This window comes from Prionailurus bengalensis, chromosome B3 (assembly GCF_016509475.1).
Source record: "Prionailurus bengalensis isolate Pbe53 chromosome B3, Fcat_Pben_1.1_paternal_pri, whole genome shotgun sequence".
Taxonomy (NCBI): Eukaryota; Metazoa; Chordata; class Mammalia; order Carnivora; family Felidae; genus Prionailurus; species Prionailurus bengalensis.
This window is the reverse complement of record NC_057355.1, coordinates 145146691-145170448: the sequence shown is the minus strand read 5'-3', so window position 1 is coordinate 145170448 and position 23758 is coordinate 145146691. Positions and strand designations below refer to the sequence as shown.

The 23758-nt window shown below is 42.6% G+C and overlaps 1 protein-coding gene and 1 pseudogene across 1 annotated transcript in view; both read right to left on the bottom strand.

The window, feature by feature from the left end:
• The window catches only part of RCOR1 (REST corepressor 1), a 122115-nt gene that overhangs the window by 88604 nt on the left and 9753 nt on the right, over positions 1-23758 (bottom strand). The window lies entirely within an intron of this gene.
• On the bottom strand, positions 5822-5992 carry LOC122469655 (annotated as a pseudogene).

Sequence of the window (23758 nt, the reverse complement as noted above, 5' to 3'; positions counted from 1 at the left end):
TGCTGTCCCACTTCCCAGCCGGAACAGCCCCACCAGGCCTGGCAGAAACCTGCAAGCTTCAGATGATCCTAAGCCTCAGCCCACTACCCACGTCTTCTTTCCTAACATCACCAACTGTCTCTACCTCCCCCAGGGCTTATAAAGGCTAAGCCCTGGTAGCCTTCCCCGTGTGCACTGTGACAGAAGCCACAGCAGCTCCAACACCTAATTCAGCAGCTTCCCCAGGGGCTGCCTGTAGAGGCCAAGTAACAAACCTGAAAGCAGAGAATAACGAAGTCCCTATGGGGCAGGGGCGCCTGGGTGGCTCAGTCGGCTGAGCATCCCATTTTGGCTCAGGTCATGATCTCGCAGTTTGTGGGTCTGAGCCCACATTAGGCTCGCTGCTGTCATCACAGAGCCCATTTCGGATCCTCTGTCCCCCACTCCCTGCCCCTCCCCTGCTCGTACTTTCTCTCCCTCAAAAATAAACGTGAAAAAAAAATTTTTTAAGACCCTAATGGGGCAACTCTGACCATTAAGAGACAGGAGACGAGAAAGGGTCGTCAAACTTCTCAGCTTCCACCTCCACATACCCGCCTGCCGCCCGCCCCCATCCCCTGGGAGTGTTCTGAGAGGTGCCATGATTCCCTAGAGATTCTCAGGATGACCAAGCAACCAGCTAAGGTTCTCACGAAGCTGTGATGGCTTAGAAACATACCACTTTGTATTTGTTCTCCCTTCTTCTCTGCCTCATCCTCTTTTTTCCCTCCTCGCTCTAACTTCAAAGAAAGCATCAGCACATACACTCTTGCCATCTTTTCCAGGGAATCCAGGCTAAGACACAGATTGTGGCTTAGACACGGTTATTGATGAAACACGAGGAAAACAAGAGAGTATGAGTAGAGGACATGCTGTAATGACTATGGAATTTATGGTCAACAAAGACAAGAGAGTGACCAGGGGAAATGCGGCAGGGACAATGAACTGAAATTTACGATGGGGTTGAAGACTGCAGGAAATGGGATGGTTGAAGGTGGGAGCTATAAAGTCTGGAAGCGGTAGTCAGAGTACTAAGTTTGAAATTGAAGTGACAAGAGTTTTTTCACATGATGGTGATCCAAGGGAATGGTGGCCAAGGTAGGGTAGAGAACAGGATACATGGGAGAGAGGTCAAGGAACTAAGAAGCCCTGTCACTATTGTTGAATAGTTGTTCAGCCATTCACCATTGCTCTGGGATGGATTACCCTCAAGGGCAAAAAAAATTACAAAAGACTACAGACACCGTGCTTAGCGAGTGACAAAAGAAGAAGCCACTTCCGTTCTAGTAATAAACTAGGTAACTCAGACCCACCAAGGACAATCAGAGAAGCTCAACAAAATGTCAAAAACGTCTGCTTGAAGGAATCGGTGAACTAACAAGATAGAGCTGGAACACAGCAGAGACTGAGACTTAGGAAGGGAACTACAGCTACTGGGGTCACTTTTCCCCCGGAGGCATTTGCCAACGCTAGAGGACAGCACTGAGAGGCTGAGACGCTGAATAATGCATCTGACAGGCTCTTGGTGTTAAGGTAATGGCTCTGACTTCAAGTATTGCCACTGGGGAGAGGGAGAGAGAGCAGCAGCCTGCGAACGGCCATTTCATTGAACTGGGACTCTGAGAGGCTGTACTCTGGAAGAATAAAACTGAAGTAGGGGTGCCTGAGTGGCTCATTCGGTTGGGCATCTGACTTCGGCTCAGGTCATGGTCTCACAGTTGGTGGGTTCGAGCCCCGCGTCGGGCTCTGTGCTGACAGCTCAGAGCCTGGAGCCGGTTTCAGATTCTGTGTCTCCCTCGCTCTTTGCCCCTCCCCGACTTGTGCTCTCTGTCTCTCTCTCAAAAATAAATAAACTTAAAAAAACAAACAAACAAAAACAAAAAAGAATAAAACTGAAGTAGACAGACCCTCAAAGGGACTGCAGGTCGGCCCTGAACAATTTCTACTGGGAGTAAGCTGATTCCACAGTGTGAGTATAAATAAAACCTCCCTAGAAGATACTTTCCTTAGGCCTCAGATTTTTTTATAATCAATTTTCCAAGTTGCAAGTTTGATATAAAATACACAATCAAAAGAGATCAGGCATGTGAGTAAATAATACAACATTAACACAAGACAGAAGAAATAGAAGACAAAAACAGACCACAAGCATTCCAGATATTAGTTACCAGATTTAAAAATAACTACAGTTGACTCTTGAACAGTGCAGCAGTGGGGAGCATACAGACCCTGAGGAGTCAAAAATCCGCATATAGATGGGGCGCCTGGGTGGCTCGGTTGAGCAGCCAACTCTTGATTTCGGCTCAGGTCATGATCTCGCAGTTGGTGGGACTGAACCCTGTGCTGGGCTTTGGGCTGACACCACAGAGCCTGCTTGAGATTCTCTCTCCCTCTCTCTCTGCCCCTCCCCCACTCACACACTCTTGCGCTCTCTCAAAATAAACATTTTTAAAAATCTACGTATAACTTTTGACTCGCCAAAACCTAATAGCCTACTGTTGACTAGAGCCTTATTGATAACATAATTAACACATATTTTCCAGGTTACATGTATTATATACGGTATTCTCACAACTGAAACTTGAGAAAAGATGTTATTAAGAAAGTCATAAGGAAAGGAAAATATATTTAGTGTACTGTAAAAAATCCGCATAGAAGTGGGCCGCACAGTTCACACCCATGTTGTTGACAAGTCAACTATCCACTTCCGATATTCCAGGACTTTAAAGACAAGATTTACAATTTTAGCAGAGAACTAGAAACTATAAAAAAAGAACCAAATGGAGGCTCTAAAACTAAAAAAAGGATATACAACTGAAACTAAGAACTCAATGGACGGATTTAAAAGAAGACAGATAAAAGGAGAAAGACAAATTAAAATAAAAGATCTCAAATGAAGCCCAGGAAGTAAAAATTTGGAAAACACAGACTTAGAGGCTAGGAGACAGAGATGCAGAACACATATGAAACTGAAATTCCAGAAAGAAAGGAAAAAGAGCCTGGAACAGAAGCAATACACAAGAATGACTGAGAACTGTCTAAAAGTAACAAGACAGTAAGCCACAGGTTCAAGAAGCTCTAAGAATCCTAAGTAGACTAAACTTTAAGAAACAAAGATAAACTTCATACCTAGGAATATCACAATAAAATAGCTAAAAGAAAGAGCAAACAATTAATACAGCCTGGGAAACAGGAAGGTTACAGTGATACTGACAGTTAACCTACTACTGAAAAGGACAGGAAACCCAAACACAAAGAGTCTTCTAAAGCGCTTTTATAAAAGGAAGAGAGCACAACCTAGAATTCTATACCCAATACAAATAACCTACAAGAATAACTTGAAATAAAAACAGTTTCAGACAGACCCATCACTAGCAGACCTACACTGACAGAAATATCCAAAGGTGCAAAAAACAAAACAAAACAAAACAAAACAAACCAGATAGAAACTCACCAGGTACACAAAGGAATGAAGAACGACAAAATGGTCAATGGTCAATATATGAATAAATCCAAATAAAATGACTGTGTAAGATAATAGTTCCTTACAGGAATCAACGTATGTAAGACTTAAAATATGAAACAACAAAGGCACAAAGGGAGCACAGGGGTAAGCGGAGTTAGGCATCCTATGGCTGTTGCGTTGCCCTTCAAGAAGGTAAAAGCACCCAGTTTACAACAGGATGATAAATCAAAGATACAAGTTATAATCTCTAGGGGAGAGGATTCTGGGAAGACGGTAGAGGAGGAAGCCCCACAAATCTGTCTGCCGCCTCCCCCGCCTCCGCCCCAGGCAACTACAGTGGCAGAGGCTGTCTGATGTAACTGTGCTGGATCTCTGGCGTCTACTGAAAGCTTGCAATGTCCAAGAGAAAAACTCATGCAGTAAACCGCAGTCAGTTCTGGTCAATCTCAGCTCTCCGGACAGTAGCAGCTACTCATCCCTGCCCCTGGCCATGGGGCAGGAAGCAGTGCACATATTCAGTTCCTGGCACAGCCTGTACACAGCATGTAGGAGCCAGGGTGTGCAGAAAGGACCGTGTTTTCCAAATGCTGACAATCTGTGCTCTGACCACCAAATGCTGCTTCTGAAAACAGAGGTGCAGACAAGCAGCAGATCGTCACTGTTGTTGCACCACCCCCACACCACAACAAGCCCCTCATCCTCTAGCGGAGTCACTCGCGGGGGACTTTAAGAAGCTTGTCCCTTATATACGCGCGCGCGCACGCACACACACACACACACACACACACACACACACACACACATTCTTCACTCTTCTCATTTTCACCTTCTGGGAGGCAGATATTGATGACTAGGCCATACAAAAGCAAATGCATAGGGGCACCTGGCTGGCTCAGTTGGTGGAGCATGTGACTCATGATCTTGGGGTTGTGAGTTGAAGCCCTACACTGTGTACAGAGATTACTTAAAAAAAAAAAAAAAAAAGCAAATGCATGCACTATACAGGGAAAATGAGAAAGTGACCACACATGCCCAGAGAAAGGCATAGTCTCAGAAAAGATCTGAGAAACCCTGGTGCGCCTGTGTGGCTTAACTAGTTGACTATCCAACTCTTGATATTGGCTCAGGTCACAATCTCACAGGTTCATGAGTTCAAGCCCCACATCATGCTCCTCACACTGATAGTGTGGAGCCTGTTCAGGATTCTCTTTCTCCACAAGCTCTCTCTCTCTCTCTCTCAAAATAAGTAAATAAACTTAAAAAAAAAAACAGATCAGAGAAACCTTAAGTTTAACCTCAGGATGATCCTTGACATAGAGACATGGGGGGGGGAAGTCTACTGAAGAATAGATGAATGAGTGAATACATTACAAAAACGGCAAACCTGGGGAAGGGGATGTTAACCACATTATTAGACTCACATGTTCACTTTCCAACAACAACAACATCACAAGGCATACAAGAAACAGAAAAGTATGGCCAATTCAAAGGGGGAAAAAGTTTCAACAGAAACTATCCTTTAAAAGACCTGATGGCAAACCTACTAGACAAAGATTTAAAAATGGTCAAAGAACTAAAAAAAGATGTGGAGAAAGTCAAGAAAACAATGTATAAATAAAATGGAAAAATCAATTAAGAGATAGAAAACCTAAAAAGAAACCAAAAAAATTCGGGAGTTGAAAGTATAATTAATAATTTACTAGAGGGACTCAAAGGCAGACATGAGTAGGCAAAAGAAAGAATCAGTGAACCTGAAAATAGGAAAATAGAAATTATCAAGTCTGAGAAACAGAAAGAAAAGACTGAACAGAAAGAAAAGTGGACAGAGAGCATAAGGGACCTGTGGGACACCATCAAACAGACCAAATACAAGTTGTGGGCATCCCAGATGAAAGGGGCAAAGAGAAGATCTGAAAAACTAACTGGCTAAAAACATCCCAAATTTGATGAAAGACATGAATATAAACATGTAAGAAACTCAACAAACTCCATAGAAATAAATCAGAGACCTACACCAAGGCACATTATAATCAAACTTTCCAAAGTCAAGGACAAAGACAGAATCTTGAAGGCAGCAAGAGAAATAACGTATCACATATAAAAGATCCTCAGTAAGTTAATGAGCAGATTTCTCATCAGAAACTTCAGAGGCCGGGAGCAGGGGGGCTCAGTTGATTAAGCGTCCAACTTTGGCTCAGATCATGATCTTATGGTTCATGAGTTCAAGCCCCACATGGGGCTCTGTGCTGACAGCTCAGGGCCTGCAGCCTGCTTCAGATTCTGTATCTCCCTCTCTCTCTCTGCCCCTCCCTCCCTCCCTCCCTCCCTCCCTCTCTCTCTCAAAAATAAATAAACATTAAAAGAACAAGAACAACATCAACTACTACTACTACTTCAGAGGCCAGAAAGCAGTGGACCAATATAATCAAAGTGCTAAAAGTTTTCAATTAGTAATAATCGCGCCTTGGATAAGCCTCATTGGCTATGATACTGCCACTGCGCAAAGCTCAAAGTGCTAAAAGAAAAAGCTTTCAAGCAAGAATCCTATATCCTGCAAAACTGTCCTTTGAACAGCCTTAAAAAGGAAAGAAATTCTGACATAAGCTACAACATGCATCAATCTTGATGGCATTGTGCCAAATGAAATAAACCAGTCACAAAAACCAAACTCTGTATGATTCACTTACATAAGATACTTAAGAGTACTCAAAATCATACAAAGTAGAATGCCTTCTACTTTTAATGGGAATAGAGTTTCAGTTTTATAAGATGAAAAGAGTTCTGGAAAAGGAAGATGATGATGAATAAATAGCCCATTATGACTATATTTCATACTTCTGAACTGTACACTTAAAAATGGTTAGGGGCACCTAGGTGGCTCAGTTGGTTAAGTGTCTGACTCTTGATTTCAGCTCAGGTCATGATCTCACAGTTGGTGGGATCAAACCCCATGCTGAGCTCTGAGATCACAGCATGGAACCTGCTTGGGATTCTCTCTCCCTCTCTCTCTGCCCTTCCCCCCCACTCATGAACATACCCACTCTCCCTCTCTAAATAAATAAATACACTTCAAAAAAATGTTAATAGTTAAATATGACAAATTTTATATTATGTCTATTTTACCACAACTTAAAAACTTGGAAAACTAGGGGCACCTGGGTGGCTCAGTCGGTTAAGCATCTGACTTCAGCTCCAGTCATGATCTCACGGTTCGTGAGTTCGAGCCCCGCGTCAGGCTCTGTGCTGACAGCTCAGAGCCTGGAGTTGCTTTGGATTATGTGTCTCCCTCTCTCTGCCCCTCCCCTGCTTGCACTCTCTCTCTCTCAAAATAAACACTATAAATAAATAAATAAATAAATAAATAAATAAATAAATAAAACTTGGAAAACTAAAAACAAACAAACAAACCGTAACCTCTAGGACAACCACTAATGGCATTTTTAATAAAAGTACATAACTAGCAAGCTAAGGAGAGAGGGCAGAATAATAAACATTAAGTCAATGCAAAAGAAGGTTGAAGGAACAAAAAAGAAACACAGAACAAGTGGGTCAAATAAATAGAAAGGTCTGAGTCAATAGATCTAAATTCAAATATGTCAGTAAATACTTAAGTGAAACTGTACATGGAACTAAATGCCTTAGATAAAAGCAAAGATTTGCTTTTTATGCCTTGGATAAAAACCTGTTTAGACATACCTAAATCATCAGAATAAAGGGTGAACGCACAAATGAAGACAGCCCGCAAACACGGGCGAAAAGGAGCCGGCAGAGCCAAGTTGTTGGGCAAGGAGCATTACTAGAGATAAAGAGGGCCGCTCCAGAGGGATAAAGGTTCGCTCGCTCCTCCAGCAGTCCGTGCAAAGGCAGGTTACATACAGCAAAAAGCAGTCATAAGTGGTACAATCCGATGACATACATTCACAGCAGTGTGTTTTCGGGAAGAGAGGAGAACGGTACAGAACTGGCAATAGAGGACAAGGAGGACATCCCACTTCCAGGCCCGGTGATGTGAGAAATGTAGGAGGAAGCCAGCACCACTTGAGAGCACTGCAGGGAAGAAACAGTTCCAGCAGGAGAAAACCAATTTTCTATTGGAACGAGAATGTAGGGGAAATTCACCGAAGAAATCAGGGATTTTCGGGGATTCTTGCTGAGGCACCTTGATTTCAGAAGGCTCGGTGTAAAGACGTCAAGAGAAGGTCAGAGGTGGGAGATAGGATCAGAAGAAACAATGCGGGTAGAGTCTTGGAGATTAGAATCCACATAATGGGAGGATGACCCAATAATTCTGGCCTTGTGGGTGACTGATCACACACAAAAAAAGAAAAAAAGTGGTGGGGGCAGGAGGGGAGCACATGATGAGATTAATCCTGATGGTCCCAAGGCAGAGGGTGATGGAGGAGCTAGGTGTGCTGAGGGAAAGGAGGGGTGTGGGGATCCTGACGGGAATGGCTACGTTCCTGGGCTTCCTCCTGGCATCTGGCGACACGTGTGGTCTGGCAGAGGGCAGCCTCACCCGAAGCGTTCACTGCTCTGCGTTTCTGCTTGAAAAAGGCTGCTAGGTGTGGGCTAAGATTGTAAAGAGCCAATCCGTCTCTGGCAGCTACCAAACAGAGGCTTTCTCAGAGGAAGACACAGAGCCAGTGACACAGCCGTCCTCCGAAATCCACCTCTGGAGTTTCTAACTGCCCCAAACCCAGAGAACTGTCCCCAAGTTTTAATAATGTTGTTAAACACAATTAATCTAACCAAACCAAGTGTTACTTTTCTGCGGACCGTAGCGAAGGATGGGCAGTTTACCAGTTCTATGCCTTTGTATTTCATTCACTTATTCAAGAGATTGTATTTTGTACCGACTATGTGCTAAACAACGTTCTACACTCTGGGGATATAGCGGTCTGGATACAAAGCAAGGGGGTTACAAAACGAAAACCCGTGCCTTCGTGGAGTTTATATTTTAGAATAGACATTAAACAAATATGTACATTTATAGCATGTTAGAAGGTGTTACGAAAATAAGAAAGAGGAGAGCAGGATGAAGAGGCCTGGAGTACAGCGGAAGTTTCCATTTTAACTAGGATGCTCAGGGCGCGTAGGTGGCTCGGCCGGTTACATGCCCAATTTCAGCTCAGGTCACGATCTCACAGTTGGTGGGTTAGAGTCCCGCATCAGGCTCTCTGCTGTCAGCGCAGAGCCTGCTTGGGATCCTGTCTCCCTCTCTCTCTCTGCCCCTCCCACCATGAGCATGCATGCTCTCTCTCAAACATAAACATTAAAAAAATACAGGATGATCAAAACAGCTCCTATGAAATTATTCCTGACAAAAGTAATTTTAATAAAAAAAAATCAATCTTCTAAATCTAACTACCAGTTTACAGAAAATACAGAGGACAAAGGAACATGATAAAAACAGCCAGGGGATGCAATCAGCAAATCCAGAATGAGGGACTCTTTCCACCAGACAATCCAATGGTCTTCCACAACTTAATTACAAAGAAAAAACAAAACAAAAAAAGGGGAGAAATCTATACATTAAAACTCAGCGTGCATGCTTTAGGCCAAGATGGAGTAACAGAGACCAGATCGACCCTCCTCCTTGAAACATCCCAAAGAACAAACAGGGACACCAGGGTGGTACAGTCAGGTGAGCGTCCAACTCTTGATTTCAGCTCAGGTCATGATCTCACGGTTCATGAGATCGAGCCCCGCATCTGCCTCTGTGCTAATGGCACAGAGCCTGCCTGGGATTCTCTCTCTCTGCCCCTTCTGCTCTCTCTCAAAATAAATAATAAACATTAAAAAAAATAAATTTAAGGGGCGCCTGGGTGGCGCAGTCGGTTAAGCGTCCGACTTCAGCCAGGTCACGATCTCGCGGTCCGGGAGTTCGAGCCCCGCGTCGGGCTCTGGGCTGATGGCTCAGAGCCTGGAGCCTGTTTCCGAATCTGTGTCTCCCTCTCTCTCTGCCCCTCCCCCGTTCATGCTCTGTCTCTCTCTGTCCCAAAAATAAATAAACGTTGAAAATAAATAAATAAATAAATAAATAAATAAATAAATAAATAAATAAATTTAAAAAAATATATATATATATACATGAAACAATGATCTTCCAGACAATGGCCGTCAGGTGATGAAGAACCTGATGATCAGGTGATCCTTGAGGGTGGGAAACAAGAGAGATGAATGCTCCAACAGTCTCAGCTTACTACTCTGAAGAGTTTCCAGATCACGGGGCTGAATAGTATTTTACCAAAGAAGATAAGGGGATGGCAAATAAGCAGATAAAAAACCAAAACTCAGTATCGCTTGTCACTTGAGAAACAGAAGTTAAAACAAAATACCACTACACACATATTAGAATGTCAAATTAAAAAAAGACTGACCATACCAACTGTTAGGAAGGTTGCAGAGAAACTGAAATTCTTTTTATATACTGTGTGTATGTATATATACATATATGTGTATATGATTTTTAGGGGTTTTTTTAAGTTTACTTATTTACTTTTGAGAAAGAGCACGCAAGTGGGGTAGGAGCAGAGAGAGAGAGAGAGAGAGAAAGAGACAGAGGGAGGGAGGGAGGGAGGGAGGGAGGGAGAGAGAATCCCAAGCAGGCTCCGCACTGTCAGCACAGAGCCCGATGCAGGGCTTGAACTCACGAACCATGATATCATGACCTAAGCCGAAGTCAGACGCTTAACTGCCTGAGCCCCTGGGGCGTCCCGAGCAACTGCAACTCTTATACACTGTTGGTGGACATGTAAAATTGTAAAACCACTTGAAAAAGTTTGCAGTTTCTTAAAAAATTAAACATACAACTACTATATGATTCCATTCCTGAGTCTTTTACCCAAGAGAAAAAGAAATATATTGTTCACACACAGACTTGTACCTGAATATTCATAGCAGTCCTGTCATAGCCAAACAACAGAAATAACCCCAACGTTCATCAAGAGGTGAGTGGAGACCAACTAATCTTTGACAAAGCAGGAAAGGGCATCAAATGGAAAAAAGACAGTCTCTTTAGCAAATGGTGCTGAGAACTGGATGGCAACATGTGGAAGAATGAAACTAGACCACTTTCTTACACCATACACAAAAATAAACTCAAAATGGATGAAAGACCTAAATGTGAGACAGGAAAGCATCAAAACCCTAGAGGAGAAAGCAGGCAACAACCTCTTTGACCTCAGCTGCAGCAATTTCTTGCTCGACACATCTCCAAAGGCAAGGGAATTAAAAGCAAAAATGAACGATTGGGACCTCATCAAGATAAAAAGCTTCTGCACTGCAAAGGAAACAATCAACAAAATCAACAGGAAGCCGGCCGAACGGGCAAAGACATCTGTAAATGACATAACGGATAAAGGGTTAGTATTCAAAATCTATAAGGATCTTATCAAACTCAACACCCGAAAAACAAAGAATCCAGTGAAGAAATGGGCAGAAGACATGAATAGACGCATTTCCAAAGGAGACATCCAGATGACCAACAGACACATGAAAAAACATCACTCATCATCAGGGAAATACAAATCAAAGCCACACTGAGATAACATCTCACACAGGTCAGGATGGCTAAAATTAATTCACGCAACAACAGATGCTGGGGAGGATGTAGAGAAACGGGAACCCTCTTGCACTGTCGGTGGGAATGCAAACCGGTGCAGCCACTCTGGAAAACAGTGTGGAGGTTCCTCAAAAAATTAAAAATATAACTACCCTACGACCCAGCAATACCACTACTAGGAATTTACCCAAGGGATACAGCAGTGCTGATGCATAGGGGCACGTGTACCCCAACATTTATAGCAGCACTTTCAACAATATCCTAATTATGGAAAGAGCCTAAATGTCCACCAACTGAGGAATGGATAAAGAAGATGTGGCTTATATACACAATGGAATACTACTTGGCAATGAGAAAGAATGAAGTCATGCCATTTGCAGCAAAGTGGACGGAACTAGAAGGTATTACGCTGAGTGAAGTCAGTCAGATAAAGACAGATATCGTATGTTTTCACTCATATGTGGATCTTGAGAAACTTAATAGGAGACCATGGGGTGGGGGTGGGGGGGGGGAAGAAGTTACAAACAGAGAGGGAGGGAGGCAAACTGCAAGAAACTCTTAAATACTGAGAACAAACAGGGTTGACGGGGGGGGGGGTAGGGGAGAGGGGAAAATGGGTGATGGGCACGGAGGAGGGCACTTGTGATGAGCACTGGGCATTGTATGGAAGCCAGTTTGACAATAAATTATATTAAAAAAAAGGTGAGTGGATAAAAAAAAATATAGCGTATCCATAAAATGTAATGCTACTCAGGAATAAAAATAATTGATACGTGCAAAATGCGGATGAATCTCAAAATAATTATGCTGAATGAAAGAAGTCAGACAAAATGGAACAATTTAAGATTCCACTTCTTTAAAACTCCAGAAAATGCAAGCTGATCTCCAGTGAAGAAGATCAGTGGTTGCCTGAAGGAGGGGCAGGTAAGAGGGATTACAAAGGGGCCTGAGGAAACTTTTGGAAATGATAGATATAATCCGTATCGTCAGTGTGATTTCACAGGTGTACGCATATGCCAAACTAATCAGGGCTCCCAGGTAACTCAGTTGGCTAAACATCTGACTCTTGATTTCAGCTCAGGTCACGATCTCACAGCCATGAGATGGGGCCCTGCATCAGGCTCCACACTGAGCAGGGAGCCTGCGTGGGATTCTCTCTCTCTCTCTCTCTCTCTCTCTCTCTCTCTCTCTCTCTCTCTCTCTTTCTCTCTCTTTCTCTCTCTCCCTCCCTCCCTCCCTCCCTCCCTCTACCCCACTCACGCATGCGAGTGCTCTCTCTCAAAATAAGTAAACATTTTAGGGGCGCCTGGATGGCGCAGTCGGTTAAGCGGCCGACTTCAGCCAGGTCACGATCTCGCAGTCCGTGAGTTCGAGCCCCGCGTCGGGCTCTGGGCTGATGGCTCGGAGCCTGGAGCCTGTTTCCGATTCTGTGTCTCCCTCTCTCTCTGCCCCTCCCCCGTTCATGCTCTGTCTCTCTCTGTCCCAAAAATAAATAAACGTTGAAAAAAAAAAAATTAAAAAAAAAAAATAAAATAAAATAAATAAATAAATAAATAAACAAACATTTTATAAGACACTCTAAATATGAGTTTACTGAATGTGAGTTGTGCCTCAAAAAACTATTTTTTAAAACTGCAACATGTGGCTCATGTCTGAATCCTGATTCAAACAAACCAACTGTTTCAAATAGTTTAGTGGAGATTTAATTATACTAAAGAATAAATATTTTATTTAATGGTGATCTTTGTGATTAGGTTTTTGTTGCTGCTGTTTTTATACTTAAAGACTTTACTTTTTTTTAGAGCAGTTTTAGGTTTACAACAGAATTGGGAGCAAAGTACAGAGATTTCCCACATACACCTGCTCCCACACATGCACAGCCTTCCCCATTATCAGCATCCCCCGCCAGTGTTATACTGGTTACCACGGATGAACCTACAGTGACACACCATAATCACACAAAGTTCACATTTTACCTTCACGTCCACTTTTGGTGTACATTCTATGGGTTTAGAGAAATGTATAATGAAATGTACCCATCATTACGGTATCATACGGTGTGGATTCACTGTCCTAAAAGTCCTGTGCTCTGCTTAATCTTCTCTCCTCCTACTCTACGGTAACCAGTGATCTTTTTACTGTCTCCACAGTTTTGCCTTTTCTAGAACTGTCACAGAGTTGTAATCATACAGTATGTACTAGATTGTCTGTAAGTCATATTTTAGAGATAACACACTCATGAAGAGGGAGGCAGGTAGATCAAGACAGGCCTCACGGAGATGGTAACATCTGAGCAAAGATTGGAGAGAAGCAAAAGAGATAAAGTCATAGTAGTGGTGCCAGACCAGACTGAGTAGGTCCTAGAAGGCCACCTGAAATGTGGGCCACTGTGAGGTTTTAAATGGCAGAGAAACACACTGACTTACATTTTAATATCTAGAAGCAGGAGACTTACTAGAAGGCTACGGCAGTGATTCGAGTTACAGATGATGGCAGCTTATGGGAGGCCAGCAGCAGGGGAGGCAATGAGAATTATGTTCTGTAAACCAGTATAGATGGTCTGTGGGAGGGATACAAAAATGATATAGGCGATTCCCATCTTCAATGAGCAGCGGAGAAGAAATGAGAGCTAATAAAGACAGAGACGGTCTATAATGGAGGTAAGTCACAAGGTACACGCAGGGGAAGACACAAGGTGGACCTAACTTAGGGGAGAGACAGGAAAAGAGTCCATAACAATTCTCAATAAATGTTGCCTGAATTATTTAATTTTTTTAATGTTTATTTTATTTTTGACGGGGGGTGGGGAGGGGGGAGGGCAGAGAGAGGAAGACACAGAATCTTCCTCTGTGAAGGAGGCTCCAGGCTCTGAGCTGTCAGCACAGAGCCGGACGCAGGGCTCAAACTCACAAACTGCAAGATCATGACCTGAGCCTGAAGTCGGACGCTCAACCGACTGAGCCACCCGGGCGCCCCAGTGTTGCCTAAATTATGTGCAGGGATCTCAATCTCAAAACCCCATTTTAGTGAATGGCACCATCAATCATCAAGTCACCCAAGCCAGAAGTCCAGAAGTTATTGTGGCCTCCTTGTTCCCTGCATCTAATCTACCATAAAAACCCGTCTATTCTAACAGCCGAAGAGCTTTCAAATCCGTCCTCATTTCCTTCCCTCACTACAACTTAGTTCCATGAGGGCTAAGATGTCAAGTTTGTTCACAGTGCCTAGACGAGTATCTAGAAAAATAGCAGAGGCTCATTTAAAAGTTTCTGAATGATGAGGCACCTGGGTGGCTCAGTCGGTCAAGTGTCTGACTTCAGCTCAGGTCATAATCCTGCAGCTCGTAAATTCAAGCCCCCCATAGCTTGGGATTCTCCCTCTCTCCCTCTCCCTCTTTCTCTCTCTGCCCCTACCCCACTGTGTGCTCTTTCTTTCTCTCTCAAAATAAACTTTAAAAACATAAATAAATAAATAAATAAATAAATAAATAAATAAATAAATAAATAAATAAATTTCATGGTCAATACAACATGCATTATTTCACAAAAATATTGCATTTCTGCTTCCACAATACAAACATTAAGGAAAGTATATTTTATACATATCAAAGAGACATCAGTCTTCAATGATTTTTGACAATTATCTAACAACATTTAAAATAAGGGCACCTGGGTGGCTCAGTCGATGAAGTGTCCGACTTCATTTCAGGTCGTGATCTCACGGTTTGTGAGTTCGAGCCCTGCGTCGGGCTCTGTGCTGACAGCTCAGAGCCTGGAGCCTGCTTCTGATTCTGTGTGTGTGTGTCTCTCTCTCTGCCCCTCCCTGCTCACGCTCTGTCTCTCTCCCTCTCTCTCTTTCAAAAATAAGCATTAAAAAAAAATTATTTAAGCAACATTTAAAATAAATTCCAAATAGGGAATGACTGATACTAAGTACAGGGTTTCTTTCGGGATAATGAAAATGAAATTAAGATAGTGGTAATGGGGGGCGCCTGGGTGGCTCAGTCGGTTAAGCATCCAACTTCGGCTCAGGTCATGATCTCGTGGTTCGTGAGTTCGGGCCCCATGTCGGGCTCTGTACTGACAGCTCGGAGCCTGGAGCCTGCTTTGGAATCTGTGACCCCCGCTCTCTCTGACCCTCCCCCACTCATGCTCTGTCTCTCTCTGTCTCTCAAAAATGAATAAATGTTTTAAAAAAAATTTTTTTTAAAGATAGTGGTACTGGTTGCAAAACTCTGAATATACTAAAACCAAACTGTAGCTTAAAAGAGTGAATTTTATGGTATGTGAATTACATCTTAATAAACCTATTATTGCAAAATGAAATAAATTCCTTAGCTTGGCACACAGGCCCTTGTGATTTGGCATACACCTACCTGTCCGGTCTCACCGTCCGCCACTTTCCCAATTACGTCTGTGAGTTTCATCTGTATCAAATTACTCATGACTCCCCGCAAAAGCCCTCTCTGCCCGCAGGACTCCACGTTAAGTATGTGGCTCCCTCGTCCCTGCATCTGCCCTTCCAGACCGAGCTTAAGGGTCGGGAGAGCCTCTCATTCCACACCCCATTTCAACCACATCACCTCGTCCCACCGACCAAAGGCTTGCAGAGCACAGATGTGCCTCTATCACATGGCTTTATCATAGCAGACCAGGCATTTTGTGACCGTGAAAAATAGTAGACAGTCAATAAATAATTAAGTCTAATATACAACTTCATATTCTATAATATGCAAATACCACTTAAAAGCAAATTTATTCAACTTCAGCCATAAAAACTTTAAAAAAAAATTTTTTTTTCAACGTTTATTTATTTTGGGGACAGAGAGAGACAGAGCATGAACGGGGGAGGGGCAGAGAGAGAGGGAGACACAGAATCGGAAACAGGCTCCAGGCTCCGAGCCATCAGCCCAGAGCCTGACGCGGGGCTCGAACTCCCGGACCGCGAGATCATGACCTGGCTGAAGCCGGACGCTTAACCGACTGCGCCACCCAGGCGCCCCAGCCATAAAAACTTTTTGATTAACAAAACAGGGCAGGGGCTCCTGGGTGGTTCAGTCAGTTAAGCGTCCGACTTTGGCTCAGATCATCATCTCACAGTTCATGTGTTCGAGCCCCGCGTCGGGCTCTGTGCTGACAGCTCAGAGCCTGGAGCCTGTTCTGGATTCTGTGTCTCCCTCTCTCTCTGCCCATCCCCCGCTCACACTCTATCTCTCTCTCTCAAAAATAAATGAACATTAAAAGAATGCTTTTAATATGGCAAAAACCTTACAATTATTAAATCTGTTTGCTGAACATACAGGATTCATTAATACTTTTTTTTCATGTTTAAGTTTTTCATTAGCAAAAAAAGCAAAGTTACTAATATTTAGGAAAATTATGTGTAATATTCTCTGAGAGAAAACTTCAGTGTTCTCAGACCAGCAAAAGTGTAGCAGTCCATCACTTTCTCCCACGAGTCCCTAAAAGCAAGTACAAAAGTGGAATGTGTGAAAAACAAGGTAACAGACGTGTCCAAAGGGTCGTAATTGTGCTCCTAAAAAGCTAAAACTAAAACACGTAATCGTACCTCCTCTTACTTTTCCACAGTGTAATTCCAATTTGATACATGTTCTTGGTTTGTTTCCTTCACAATTCAACACAGTCAACCAACGAGCACGTCTGAGGTAAAAGCCTGCTTCTAGAACGCCTCACGATTATTAGCTTTGTCTCAACTGCATCAAAGTTTGTGGGACCCACGCTTCAAGTCACTGGCATCAACACTTGCCCTCTGCTTTCGCTACTTGTTCTTAGTAAGGCAGAAAGTGGGGCTTTAAAACCTTTTTTATAGCAATAAAACTCTTAAAACGTTACCCAGAAACTTAATGTGCGAAACTAAATAAAAGCTCGGCGATCCCAGTTCATACCCTACTTTAACAGGGTGAGGGGCCCGCACCCCTGCCCCCCAACTCCTCGCTGCATTAACAACGCTGTAAAAAATGGCGGCGCCATGGCAACTGACCTGTTGCCAAGCAAGCAGAACACCAAGCAACTACTCCAAATGACAGTTCGCGTGTTGATCCATAAAACTCTAATTTAGCGTAGTATCAATATATGGCATACAAATGCACCAGATGTTCAAAAATCTAAAAGACATTTAGCTGAAAATGACTAGAAGACAATAGGAATTCTGTGTTTCAAAAGGAACACACACAAATATTCTTTTTACTACATTCCAGCAAGATGCAGTTGGGTCCGAGACAGTCCAAGAATGAGATAGTTCCTCAATTATACTTCTCTCAGAAATACTACAAGTAATAAGTTTTAAATAATTCACTCTTTTTAACATTTATTTATTTTTGAGAGAACATGAGCAGGGGAGAAAGAGAGGGAGACACAGAATCCGAAGCAGGCTCCAGGCTCCAAGCTGTCAGCACAGAGCCCGACGCGGGGCTCGAACCCACAAACTGCGAGACCATGACCTGAGCTGAAGTGGGATGCTCAACCGACTGAGCCACCCAGGCGCCCCCTAAAGAATTTATTTTTTAAAGAAGAGTGAATTCAAAAAAATTATCTGCCTTTGGAAAATTGTGGGCTAGAATCATCAAGTGTCAATGAACAGGCAGACCGGATGAAGCACTTTATCACGAATACTGAAATGAATAGTGGCTTTATAAAAACACAAAGTTTGGTATTATGGTTTCTAAAAGCATCATTATTCTTTATTATTACATTTATTATTCATTACCATTACTTGATGTTTCCATGAACATAAATCCCAAATTTAAAAGTTTAAAAGCCGTAACAACATCAAGAAGAAACCAAATAGGTTAGGGGCAAAACATATAAAACAAGTATTAATGTTTTCTAACAAAAAGGGGATATAACCGGGGCACTGGCTCACTGGGTTGGAAGAACGTGTGACTCTTGATCTCCGGGGTCATGAGTTCGAGCCCCTCACTGGGTATAGAGATTAAATAAATAAACTTTAAAAAAAGGGGGAGGGGGAATATAACCAATTCATCTGGTTACCATTTATATATATGTATCTTTTTTAGTGAGCTCTACGTCGAACGTGGGACTCAAACTCACGATTGAGGTCAAGAGTCACGTACGTGCTCTACCAACTGAGCAAGCCAGGTGCCCCTCTGCTTACACCTTTTTAAAAAATCTAGCCTTTTGTCAAAAATAGAGTGACATGAACCAGATTTACCCTGTTGTCTCGAACAACTGAAAACCGGACCACTACATGAAGCAAGTTTTCAAGGCACTGGACACGAAGCAACATAGTACAGTGAACCCTAAGAGAGCACAAAGCAGTAAGTCCTACAACCAAAGAGTTTCCAGCTGGCAGCTTAGGGAGAGGGAACTCAGGACTAGTCAGGCAGTCTCTCTGAGTTGAGGGGACAGGCTGGGGTCAGGGAAGCCAAGGCAGGCCTGAGTTCGGGGGGAAGAACGTCAGAGAAGCGAGAAGGCTGTGCACAACTGCTGCACCTGCCCGAGGTCTGCAGAGGGCCCCGCGGGTAGTGGGCACGGCACTGACAGCAGGTCACCACACATCGGAAGAAAATTCTTGAAGCCTGTGGATGAAGAACCACCCAAAACGATAAAAGGGAACGATCCACGAAGCTCACACAGGGCCAAGAACAGTGCGGGCTCCCAAAAGCCAGAGTAGAAAACCTCGGAATTCACGGACCGTCAGTGGAGCACGCACGAGAGTTTTGACTCCGTGGGGGCAAATAATTAGCCCTGGATGAAATGCTGCTCCGATGCTGCCTACCAAAGCTTGAAGATCTGAAATGAACAAACTATTTCTAAGGAACTTAACCATGTCCCAGAAAAAATGCTCAAGAATATTTATAGGAATACAAAAATATCCAGCATCCATCAAAGTAAAATTCATAATGTCTGGCATCCAAATTAAAAACTACCAGACAAGCAAAGAAGCAGGAAAAGGCAACCCATAATGAGGAGAAAATCAATCAATCAAAACCAACCCAGAAATGACGCAGATGATAGAATTCAGAGACAAAAGCATTAGAACAATTACAACTGTATTTCAATGTGTCTAAGATATTAGAGGAAAGACTATGTTAAGCAGAAACATAAACTATATATATATTTTTTAAAGACCCAAATCAAACTTCTAAGGTATGAAACCTATAATGTCTGAGATGAAAAATTCTGGATGGGATTAAGGGTAGATCATACACTGTAAATGAACAGAGAACTTAAAGACACAGCACAGGGACGCCTGAGTAGCTCAGTTGGTTGAGTGTGACTCTAGATTTCGGCTCAGGTCGTGATCTCGTGGTTCATTAGTTCGAGCCCAGAGACAGACTCTGTGCTGACAGCAAGGAGCCTGCTTGGGATTCTCTCTCCCTCTCTCTCTGCTCCTCCCCTGCTTGAGTGCACTCTCTTCCTCTCTCAAATAAATAAGCATTAACAAAATAAAGACATAGCAATAGAAACTATCCAAAATGAAACAAAAAAAGACAAACGGATTCAGTAAGCAGGGGGACTTCAATTAGCCTATCATACACGGGGCTGTACACTTTAAATATGTAGTTAATTTTATGTCAATTATGCCTCAATAAGGCTGTTTTTAGGAACCTAATCTTTCAAGACAAGGTTGAGCCCTCAATACTGTTGGTTTTTTAAGTCCTATATTTATCTTCAATATAGCCATGCATCTTAATCATCTTTCTGGTTTAATTAGGTACCAAATAATCACCTCAAAAAATAAAGCTCTCCTAAGCTTTCCATTTCCACTTGTGTTCTCAAGGAGCCTCATCGTGAACGCCTTAACAGTAACATTAAACAACTACCCAGGGCCACCTGGGTGGCTTAGTCGCTTAACCAACCGACTCTTCGTTTTGGTTCCCGACACGATCTTGCCAGTTCATGGATTCGAGTTCGCGGTGACGGTGCGGAGCCTGCTTGAGATCCTCTCTCCCTCTCTCTCAAAATAAATAAATAAACTTTAAAACAACAACAGATACCCAGCTAAAAGAACTGAGTACACAGCCATCCCATCTCACTATGCACCTTGATTAAAGAGGCAAAATTTCTGAACCAATCATAAAAATTAAAAACAAAACTTTCATTTCATCAGAATCTCTAGATCAATGCTGTCCCATAGAATTTCCTGGAGTAACAGAAATGTTCTGTTCTGCACTATCCAATACGGCAGCCAGTAAGTACACAGTGCTATAGAGCACTTGAATTGTGGCTAGTGTGACAGAACAGAATTTTTTATTTTATTTAGGTTGTTTGTTTTTTTTAAGTAATCTTTGTGCCTAACGTGGGGCTTGAATTCATGACCCCAAAATCAAGAGTCACATGATCTATCAACTGAGCCATCCAGGAGTCCCTTATCTAAATTTAATAAATTTAAACTTTTTTTTTTTTAACGTTTTTATTTATTTTTGGGACAGAGAGAGACAGAGCATGAACGGGGGAGGGGCAGAGAGAGAGGGAGACACAGAATCGGAAACAGGCTCCAGGCTCTGAGCCATCAGCCCAGAGCCCGACGCGGGGCTCGAACTCACGGACCGCGAGATCGTGACCTGGCTGAAGTCGGACGCTTAACCGACTGCGCCACCCAGGCGCCCCAATAAATTTAAATTTAAATATTTTCATATAGTAGTGGCTCCATTATTGGGCAGCTCAAGACAAAAAGAAAATCTATACTGAAATTTTTAAGATTAAAATTTTCAAAATAATTTAATATTTATAGCTTACATATATTATTAATTTTTAAATTAATAAAAACCATAAAATTATAAACACTGAAAACCTTTCTTTTTTTAAGTAGGCTCTATGCCCAATGTGGGACTCAAACTCATGACCCCAAGATCAAGCACATGCTCTACCAACTAAGCCAGCCAGGCACCCCTGAAAAAAACTTTTTTTTTTTTTTTTTTTTATTCTGAGAGAGAGAGAGAGCGCACACAAGAAGGACAGAGAAAGAGGGAGAGAGAGAATCTCAAGCAAGCTCCACACTAACAGTGTGGAGCTCAAACTCATGAACTGTGAGATCATGACCTGAGCAGAGATCAAGAGTCAGATGCTTAAGTGACTGAGCCACCCAGGCGCCCTTAAAAAAACTATTTTTTAGGGGCGCCTGGGTGGCACAGTCGGTTAAGCGTCCGACTTCAGCCAGGTCACGATCTCGCGGTCCGGGAGTTCGAGCCCCGTGTCAGGCTCTAGGCTGATGGCTCAGAGCCTGGAGCCTGCTTCCGATTCTGTGTCTCCCTCTCTCTCTGCCCCTCCCCCATTCATGCTCTGTCTCTCTCTGTCCCAAAAATAAATAAACGTTGGAAAAAAAAAAAAATTAAAAAAAAAAAAACAAAACTATTTTTTAAAGCTTGGCTCAAAGGAGCATTTCACCTAAAACTTCCTGGTTCCTTTAATCCCCCCACTCTCCACCACAGGAAGGATTAGGTGACCCTCTGTATCCTGCCAGCAATGTATGAGGGACTGGGGACAGTGGGGAATGAGAAGTAACTCCCTAATGGGGATGACACTTCCTTTTAGGGGTGTTTTGGAACTAGATGGGGTGGTGGTTGCACAACAATGTGAATGTAGTAAATGCCAATAAATTGTTCGCTTTAAAACAGTTAATTTTAGGGGTGCCTGGGTGGCTCAGTTAGTTAAGTGTCCAACTTTGGCTCAGGTCATGATCTCACAGTTCTTGAATTTAGCTCTGCATCAGGCTCTGTGCTGACAGCGTGGAGCCTGGAGCCTGCTTCAGATTCTGTCTCTCTCTCTCTCTACCCCTCTTCTGCTGGCACTCTCTCTCCCTCAAAAATAAACATTAAAAAATAATAAGATAAAATGGTTAATTGTATATGTTATGTGAATCTCACCTTGATAAAAAAATTGGGAGGTGCCTGGCTGGCTCAGGAGATCAAGAGTATATGACTCTTGATCTCAGGGTCATGAGTTCAAGCCCCATGTTGGGTGTGGAGATTACCTAAACAAATAAAACTTAAAACAAACAAAAAAAATTAATGTATTTAAGCAAGATGTGCACCTCTAATTTACATAAATTCATTATAACGAGAGCACAAAAAATAGGGAAAATCAGCTTCTACATGTAATCTAAAAATTCATTTTTCCTTGGGTTTCCATTTCTTAAATGACTGAGCCTGCTGCTTAGTTATTAAATGTGCATTACAAAATGCCTATTCAAGGAACATCAGCCACACCAAGAACATGTTCGTACTAAACTCAGAACCACATCCACCTGTGACAAGTTAGCAGAAGATGAGCCTTAAAAAATTTTTTAAGTTTATTTGTTTATTTTGAGAGAGACAACATGAGCGGGAGAGGGGCAGAGAGAGAGAGAGAGAGAGAGAGAGAGAGAGAATCCCAAGAAGGCTCCACACCCTGTGCAGAACCTGACACAGAGCTCAATCCAACGAATCCTGAGATGACGACCCGATCTAAAATCAAGAGTCGGACACTCAAAGGACTGAGCCACCCAAGGACCCCGAGCCTTAAAGTATTTAAACCTGAACTGATGGCTCAAAGAACTATGCCGCTGCCCTCTATGAAAGCAGAAGCTCCCAGAAAACTCTACAGTATTAAGACCACACTAACTACTCCCTCTACTCTGCTATCCCTACCTTCTGCGTCCACGCTAATTCTGGAGCAGAACGAGCCCCACGCCAGCAGAGGTAAAGGCACGTAACCTTCCGTGACAGGGGTGCACGTGTGTGTGCGTAACACAGCACAGAAATACCCTTAGTTCAGGTCAACGTTAATGTTTAGGTAACCCCAAAATTTTCATTTACCTTTTCAGACACAGGCCATCAAGCAGTCTTTCCTGGCCACTAGATGAAACTGAAGAATAGCACAGTTCACCTTTAGGAGCAAAGACTCACCTAAGTGCCCTCAGTTTAAGTACAAAGGAAGCCTTGAGGTTCTAGGCAGACAAAAACTAGTCCTTAATTAAATTACACTATGATAAAATCAAACATGGCACAGCTCACGTTTGAGTCGATCAGGAAAAGGCTTGCAATTTTCTTTATACTCTGGTCTCTGAAAAATAGAACAAAACTAGTAACACCAAGAAATATATACCTTGGATGGAGGGGGGACAGGGTTAGTTTGGTTTAGGGTTTTTTGTTTGTTTGTTTGTCTTTGCATAGGGGAAGGAGGACGGTAATAATACACAAGGAAGGGATTAGTTGCTGAACAATACTAACCAGATAGTTGGTACGGGTGAAATCAAGGGTTTTTTAAAAATACTCTCTCAGATATTTTAATTTATCATTTCACACCTTATTCAAGACATGGTTCTTAAATTTATTCCACAGCTCAAGTTCAATGTGAACCTGTAAAAAAATATATTGGGTGGGACTGGGGGTGGAGACGGGATAGTTGATATTTAAATGTTACTCTCATATCTGTTAAACTGAAGGGTGGCTAAACTAACATTATCCATTATAACCTTAAATCATATAATCTTAAGAAATCACTCCCCTCCAAAAACCCCTGTAATTGTATTTTAAGCTCTGAAGACTATTTCAACATACATGCAGTAGCAAAGCAACTCACTCCAATCTGCGCCAATCAACCAAACCAATCTGTGTTTTCACTGCCAGGAAGAAGAGGAATATAATTGGGCACGAAGCAGATTCTGGCAACCATAAACATAAAACTCCAGAACACCTGGGAGCACATGGAAACAACCAACCAACTGATCCAATAAAGCACTACTTC